Here is a 9,174-nt window from a genome sequence, read left to right on the forward strand (position 1 = left end):
GTTTGGAGATCTTTGAACCAGAAGCACCAACTGTTATTGTTGCAGAGGTAACCTGATGCCCCGCGTGGCAAGGTGCCCCAGAAACTGTCTGATGTGGATGTCATGCATCCAAAGCCAAAAGAGGGAGAGTAAAGAAAGCACAGTAGTCAGGGCAGGAACTAAAAGGGTGTCTTACTCTGAATTAGTCACAGGGAGCTTTAGCCAGAAGCTTTAGCCAGAAGCACCTAACTCCCACTGAGGATCTGAGCCTTACAGACTATACTAGAGAACACTGGAGCGGACATGTGTCTATCTATGGTACTTCTATAGCCCCCTTTCTTGTAGGAACTGAACATCTCACAACCCTCTGTAATGTATTTATCCTTACAACACCCCGGTGAGGCAGGGTGGTGGTGTTATCCCCATTGTACAGATGAGGAAGTGAGGCACAGAATGGGTAAGTGACTTGCCCAAGGTCACACAGTGAGTATATGAAATGAATGGCAAAGCACAGAATTGAATCCAGGTTTCCTACATGCCAGGCCAGGGCCGTAGCCACTGCACCGTGTTTCCGCCTTAGCAGTGATGACTATACTGTAGGGAGTAAACATCATTCTGGAGATTAAACTTTGGGGGATCTTGCATTAGAGGAGGTGAGATATTGTATTCAAAAGCATGGCTCAGATCAGTTTTTAGTGGACAGGCGTCTACCTCGCCTTGCTGGCATTGCCTAGCCCCTTGGCTGGCAGTCGCAGAAGGGCGGCCAGTGACCATGGAGACTCTGTCTGGAGTTGATCCCTCCAGGTCAGATGCACTGGAGGTGCTGTGGTGGGAAGTTTGAACTGCTACTGCCCCTGTGGGCCTGGTTCCATGAATATCCGGAGGATTTTGGGCCGCAGGAGAATCAGTCTGCTGTAGCCTTTCACCAGCACTGAAATTCCTCACGAAGCTGTCCTGCAGGAGACAAACTCCTGACCAAGGGGGTGCCAAGTCTGACTCGCGTAGCAGAGCTGCTGCCCTGCATCCCAGTTTGAGACCAGGCCGTCGTAACCCTTGAGAGCCTTCCCGTGGGTTGCTAAGGCACTGGGGAGAGGGTAATCAATTAAATCCTGCCCTGGTGCCTGGCTGCCTGCAATTGACATGCACGTTACTCCACATAACACTGTGCCGAGTGACAGTGGTCAGGCTGCGAGACCTTACCCAGATCCACAGTACAAAGGCATCCTACCCAACCACCCTGGGCCTTGATTAGCATTTATATTCCGAGGCAAGGGACACCTTGCCAATTGACATGCTAAATGCACCATTCGGGGGACAGGACGCCTGCTGGAAATGAGACTCGGTTGAGTAGTGAAGCCTCGAAGCAACGCACTCAATGTGCAGCTATCCAGTGTGCCTGTTTGCAAAACCTCCATTGCCACAGTGCAGTTACGAGCACGCTGGCCAGCCTCCAGCGGGGGATTTAGAACAGCCTGGCAAAGCTGAATGGAAGCAAAACACAATGGGGCTCTCGGAAGCAGGAGGTGATGAATGAATGATACATGCCAGACCCCCAGATAGCACGTGCCAAGAAGGAAGGAAGCAGGGAGAAGGGTAGGTTTTCAGTGGCAGCTCTGGGTCCTGGGTGGGAGTTGTCAGCCAAGCTTTAGTGCAGATGGAGAAGAGGTGGACAGACTTAACGCAGTGCCAGCAGGCTCCACTCCGAAAGCTAGCAACAGGAAGGGTTAGGGGGGAGCCAGGCTGTGCATAATAATCATAGACAATTTGTTATCAGGAGCTCTCCCAGCAGTTTACAAAGGAGGTCAGTATCATTGTGCCCATTTTACAGATGGGGAAACTGAGGCAGAGAGCAGCAAAGTCACACAGTAGGCTAAGGGTAGAACCAGGAATAGAACCTGGGTTTCCTGAGTCCTAAGCCAGGGCTCTATCCACTAGGCAACACTGCCTCAATGGCTATACTTCTTTGTGAGTGCGAGACATTGATTTAAATCATGTCCATCAATAGCCACGTGAGGCCTCCATTCAGGACAGCACTTATACACAGGTTTAAATCCGTCCCTATTCACAATAGCACATACACACTTTAAGCATATTCTTAAGTCTCATTGGCATCAATGGAGACTCAGATACATGCTTAAAGTTAAGCGTATGCTTAAGCACTGTCCTGTATAGGGATGTTTTCCTGAATTGGGGGTCTATGTGCCCATGTAATAAATGGATGCAAAGCATTAAGTTCAGAGTAGAAGAACCATCCTAAAGCAAATGGTCTGGACAAAGGGCAATTCCCAGGGGCCTCTGACAAGCCTCCCCCCTTCCCCGCTCACATGCCAGTTAAATATGGATTGATCCCTAATTATTACCAAAAAAGCAATGAAAATAGTGTCGGGGTAGCAAATATGAAGAACAAGAAGGAGGAAAGGTCAGCAGGGCCTCTGGAGATTTATTGGCCCAATTGAAATCCTCGCCCAATTGAAGTCAATAGTAATAATCCCATGGACTTCAATAGGGTTGGGACATCTCCCCTAGGTTTTAAGGTCAGAAAGACCTATGGCCACCTAGCCTGACCTCTTGCACGATTCACCACTGGCTCTCTTACAGACTCGTATGGGAGCTGAAACAAATGTGATGACCCCTCTTGTGCTTCCTTTTCCACGTTTGTAAATCAGGGATAAAACATTTCCCTAACTCCCAGAGGGGTGGCGACTCTACATGCATTGGTGTCGGGAAGGCACTTGGATACTATGATGAGGGGGCCATGGAAGTAGGCACCTAACCCTGCCAAAGAAAACAAGACTTTCATCACACCCTAAAACCATCCCGCAGCCTCCTCCCGGAAAGTGTCCCATGGCTGAGGATCCCTGAGGAAGTCTTGCCCCCAGCGTTCTTGGGAAGGACAACAGACCTCCCCAAGCTGATCACAAGCACTGGGCAGGTTGTGGAGTGAAAGGTATTTAGTTATCAAGTATTCATTATTACTATTTATTATTAGTAATGTATTTGTTCTGTGGTTGAGCCTAGAAGCCCCATCCATGGACCCGGACCCCATTGTGCTCGGTGCTGTACAAACCCAGAACAAATATATGGCCCTTGCCCCAATGTGCTTACAGTTTAAACTCATGCTGTGTTGAGGGCCAGCTCAAGGACTGTGTACTCCTTAAGCCTTCCAAATAGGAGTTATATGATGCATAGGACTCATGCTTGTCCTGATGGGTTAAGTGCATCTGGCCAGCTCTGATATTTTACGTGGTGCACAACTTTTTTGCTGGCCTCTGTGTACTTGGGGTAAGTTTCACCTTTAGTGAAAAGCCAAGACGATGCACCAGCGCACGGGTGTTCTGAGATCTAGAAGAGACCGGTTTGTTTGACTGATGTGTTTACCAAAAGGAGATTGAATGATAAAGTTGTTATGTATGTTCGGTAAAATGTTCTATATCAGTTTTCATCATAGAATAAATATTTAATCTTTGCTCCCTTCTGCCCCCTTGTAGCAAATGTGTGTGCAGGTCTGAAAGTTGAGACACACATTGGAAGGCAACGTGGATTGTTTATTTGCAGATTTGTGGGTGGAGAGTGTCTGAATTTCCTGATATTGATGGTCATTGGAGGGGGCTTCATTTTTTAGGTATCAAAGACATTTCACACCTGCATATTTTTATACAACATAATATTTTCATCTATCTGTCTTACATACGGGGAGTGGAAAATGAACCCTACATTTAAGTTACTTAACACTTTCCATAAGAAGACAGTCTTGCAACTCTAACACCTTCATGGTTTGCAACAGGCCTCTGAAATTCTATAGGAAGAAAGAGAAGTGCCTTTTCTCAAATAGATATATAGATAAATAAATATAGATAGATAAACTCCCCTCTCATTAATATCAATATATTGGAGGACAGTTTTGTGTTCTGTTGGTTGCATAATTTTATTTGGTTTTGGAATTAATAATGGGTGCTTAGAGTCCTGGTTAGATACCCCCTCTTTAATTTTGTATCAACCTAAATATACATGAGAGAGAGCACAAGCTGCTTTATTAATTTCTGATTTTAAAATGTGCATCTCCATTTGCTTTAGAGCAGGGGTGGGCAAAATACGGCCCGCGGTCCAGATCCGGCCCATCTAACATTTCTGTCTGGCCCGCCAGGCTCTTTGGCTGCCCCCTCGCGATCTCCAGGCCGCTAAAAGTCCCACGGTGCAGTGGGGCGCTCAGGCAGGCTGCACGCCTGTTGTGGCCCCACGCTGCTCTCGGAAGCGGACAGCTGCTGCTGGCATAGCTCTGCGCACCCCTGGCAGGGGCGGGAGGTGGCTCTGCGCACTGCCCCCAGCACCTTCCTCACAGCTCCCATTGGGCGGAAACCTGCAGGGGTGGTGCTTGCAGGCACAGGCAGGGCACGGAGACCCACTGCCCCTCTCACCCCAAGGGGCACGCAGAGACGTGCCAGCAGCAGCCGGCCGCAGCCACTTCCGGGAGCGGCGGGGGCCACGGCAGGCAGGCAGCCTGCCTGAGCCCTGCTGTGCCGCTGGCTGGGAGCCACCTGTAGTTAGCGCCTCCCTGCCAGAGCTTGCATCTCACACGCCAACCCCCTGCCCCAGGTCAGAACCCCCTCCTACACCCAAACTCCCTCCCAGATCCCGCACCCCCTCCTACACCCCAACCCTCTGCACCAGCCTGGATCTCCCTCCTGCACCAAACTCTCTCCCAGAGTCCACACCCCTCACGTTCTCCTGCACCCCAACACTCTGCACCAGCCCAGAGCTCCCTCCTATGCCCAAATTCCCTCCCTCCATTAATATAGTAGAAATGTGCAGGCCAGGACAACTTACCAAAATTCATGGAGTGGCCCCCCTGCTAAAGTTATTGCCCACCCCTGCTCCAGAGTCTAGATGCATGCATGCTAAAATGACCCTGCAAAACACAATTACAAATGGTCAGTAGTTGCATTGCTGATGTCAGTAGGTCTGATGTACACCAGCCTAACACAACAGAATGCCTCTGGATAGACACAGCTGTGGCTGATAACCCAATCAAGCCCAAAGGAACTATGCCTGGGTGAAACTCACTTCAGGGCAGGGCCTATGTGCCAATTAAGACCTTCTTGTGTGAGTTTAAATGAATCTAAAGTGTGCAAATAGGGGTAAATTTCACCTAGAAAGAACAATGATACATCTGGTAGTAATTGTGTGTAGGTTTGGTTCCTAGCTTACAACAAAGTATTAAGCTTTTTTGCCTAGATCTACAAACAGTCTCCTACCCCGCTCCTTTCTCAAAAGTCTCAACAGGGCTTGCAATATGTTAACTGACTCTAGGCCTAATCTCACTCACACCTGTGCAACCCCAGAGTAACTCCATGCTAATAAGCAGAGTTACCCCAGTGTAAAACTGGCATGAGAGGAGATTCAAGCTCATTGCAAGGCATCCCTTAGCAGAGGTGTTTTTCTGGTAGCTACTCCTTTCCATTGAGGAGAAAGAAATGGCCGCAGCCCTAAAATAGCCATTTTGCATCTGGGTGCAGCAGAGTGCATTAGCTTTCCTTCTAGCTGGTGAGTGATTTTGATTTTTTTTATGTTTTCCCCTTTCTCTCCTCCCTATGAGGGTGGCATAGGTCTTTGCAATATGCTCATCTGATAATGAGTCTTGGTGGCACAGAGCAAACCAAGGGGCTCGTGGCTTCAGAGTAACACACAGAAGACAGGCCATAAAATGCCCTTCTTTTAAAAACGTTGCTGTAGCACTCCTGAAGATTGCTGTGTGGCTAGTCCTGCAGGTCAAAGCCGTCTGTCGAGCCACACAAGGGAGCTAAGTTAAAACACTGTGAATTTTAACATCCTGAGAAATTGATGCTTTTGCTCTTAACATTCGAAGTGTGGTTTTATTTAAAAAAATGAGGGGGAAATGTTGAGGTGTTTCTTTTCCTGCACGCTTCGTGCAATTGCATCCCATAATGGTGCATATGGAGAAGAGAATTTTATTGCTATAGTGTAAAAAGAAAAGGAGGACTTGTGGCACCTTAGAGACTAACCAATTTATTTGAGCGGCTCTGTAGCTCACGAAAGCTTATGCTCAAATAAATTGGTTAGTCTCTAAACCCTGGGAATGTGTAATTGTTGCTATAAAATCTATCTAAAGTGTGTCTAATTAACCGGTGCTCTGTCTGTGACTGGAAGTCACTAATTTTTTTAGTCTTGCTGGAGACTTGGACAATCTGAAAAAATGTCCTATTTTCCTGGCATCAACCTGGATTGTTAATTGTCGATTGTAAATTCCTCTAGATGGTAGCATTGCTGTACTGGACCCTGATAAACAGGATTAGACCACTATATAGATAAGAATATCCAGAGTTATAATGGTAAACATAAAAAAAAAAAAACCCAAGGATTGCAGTCATCAGACACAAGTCTGGTGCTGTTCCTCTGCACAAGGCTGAAATTCAGCTCATTTTACCAGTCATTCTTTTTTTGCGGGGGCGGGAAGAAGGGAGGATGTGAAGAAAATAATTTATAAATAAAAATAACAAACTCTCACAGAGGTGATATATCAAGTTCTTTATCTGACAAGTGCTACGATCTACAGTCAAAATGTACACCAGGGCCTTTTTGAGCAAATTCTTTTTTCCCCTCCTTGCAAAGACTGTATGTTCCAAAAACATTTATTTACGTAATGGCTCCTTTGGAACCATTACAGATTATTGTGTAAATATCTTTCTAAGGTATTTTAAAATGCATCTGATTTACCCAATGGACCGTAGCAGCTCCTTCAATGACAAGGCTCTCTTTTAGTAAAAAAAAAAAATCGGCAGGGCTTTGGGTTAATACCTTCTCTGTTTAGTGTTCTGTCATTGTAAAGAAGTCGTGGGCTGTTACCAGAAAGTAAACTCCCTTCCACAGTGCCATGCATGTACAGTAAGCTTCCTGGTTGGTATGTTTCCCACTGGGCTGAAGTCCACACCACCACTGAAATTAGCAGTATTTGGCCTCCTTGCTGGCAGCTTCAGCAGAGAGGACTTGGATTGGATTGGGGGAAGCGGAGTGAGCTCCTCTTTCCTGCTGAGAGGTGGCCCCAGCTGGACAGGGTGGGGGCATGTTGGCAGAGGAGTATGGGGGAAGTGTGTATTTGCTACTGTCTATACTGAACTTATTCTGTCGATAAACCAAGCTTGTCTAGCTGGTGGCTCAGCATTCTGGATGGAGCATTGTATCTAACCAAAGTCACTTTTATGCCCAGATCTTCAAAGGTATTTAGGTGCCTAACTTCCATTGATTTTAATGGGAGTTAGGAGCCTAAATACCTTTGAGGATCTGGGGCTTAGTCTTTCTGTGCCACAGTTACCCATCTGAAAACTGGGGATAATATCATTGCCCTACCGCACAGGGGGGTTGTGAGGGTAAATACATTAAAGACTGTGAGGCACTCAGATAGATACAACAGAGGTGGATGCCTTATCAATACCTAAGATAGATAGGAGGAAGGAGTTTAAAGAGTAAAACAACTAATTATTAACAACTCCAAGTCCAATACAATCCATTTGCACAAGTGAAGGGTGAAATGACTGTCCCACAGGTGGCAAAACTGGATGATGATGTGGGGAGAGCACTAAAGTCCCTTGGTGGATCTGGGTCTAACTTTTTTTTCACACTTCTGTTGTGTTCCTTTTCCATTTCTAGGGATGGTGCTACATATCGCTGGTTTAGGGATCCTGGGCCATGCACCAGATCCTGCTGGCTTCCTTCCCTAAGCGAGGGTGGGTTTGGGAGAATTAAAAGAAGCTTAGTTAGGCGGTTCTCTAATTATGCATGTGGGAAAAAGTTGTCGTGTGATTAGTTAACATTTAGATTTACAGATATCCCTTTCCTTTAACAAGTCTCTTTGCACATATTTAGAAACAGCACGCTCTCGCGCGCTCTCTCTCTCTCTCTCTCTCTTTTACATTTTAGCTTCTCTGGTACATTTAGCTGCCGTTCCTTGACATTTCTAAGGATGGCACTACTTATCAAACCCAGGGTTGTGAGTTCAATCCTTGAGGAGGTCATTTAGGGATCTGGGGCAAAAATTGGGGATTGGTCCTGCTTTGAGCAGGGAGTTGGACTAGATGACCTCCTGAGGTCCCTTCCAACCCTGATAGTCTAGGATTCTATCAGACACTGGTTCGGGTGCTCAGGGCCATCAAAACCTTTCATTTTGATAATTTTGAAACATTTCATTTAGATTTTGATTTTTTTTAAAAATGTTTTTTACCTTTTTGCAAGATAAATTTGGAACCACGAAACTCAACTTTCCATTTTGAAAATGTCAATTTATTTTTTGGAAAATGTTTGAATCAGGAGGTTTGTTGAGACGGGCCCGTCCCTACAAACTGGTTTGGTTTCGATAATCCAGCATTTTCCAAAGAAAAAAACACTGCCTGAAAATTCCTGACTAGCTGTAGTTACAGTCATGCATTCTACGCGTAAGATGCTACCATTCTAATTTGCTAGTTTCAAACCCACTTTGCACAGGGAAATTAAGACACAAGGTGCAGAGCAATGGAGCATCATTTTGGGCTAGATATTCTCAGTGAAAGGTGTTGTTGTGTTGTTAATATTTATATTACCATAATGCCTAGGAAGCCTAGCCACGGACAGTATCCCATTGTGCTAGGTGCTGTACAAACATAACAAAAAGATGCTCCCTGCCTGCAAAGAACTTACAATCTATGCCTAAGACAAGACAATACAGACAAAAGTACAAGGAAACACTGAGGATATTGACATGGATGGTCTGTTTCTTAGTGTGTTAGTGCACGGTACATGTAAAATACAACCAGCCTGATTTGGTAGCATTTTACACTGACTTTGCACTACTGAAAAAGATTGTATTAGATGCAGGGCAAAAGAGTCGGGTATTATATCCTTGTTCTGTCCTTGCTAATAAGAGAATGCAACATGGAACTGAGTGGAGCCATGAGGCAGGGGAATTAAAAGATCCATGTACCTTTTGTTGCGAAAGAATTGTCATCCACCCTTGACTGATCACACATCTACATCACGTGCTGTACCAGTTTATGGACATGTACAACCATTCCTGTCCCGGGCTGCCAATGTTCTATCAATTGGATTTTTATTACTTTATGTCATTTGATCAATCCAGGATCTGAGCAGTATTTGTTCACCGCATGTGATTATCATCTAGTTTGTTTCATTGTTTGTTTCTCATCAAAT

Source organism: Lepidochelys kempii, chromosome 26 (genome assembly GCF_965140285.1).
Source record: "Lepidochelys kempii isolate rLepKem1 chromosome 26, rLepKem1.hap1, whole genome shotgun sequence".
Lineage (NCBI taxonomy): Eukaryota > Metazoa > Chordata > Testudines > Cheloniidae > Lepidochelys > Lepidochelys kempii.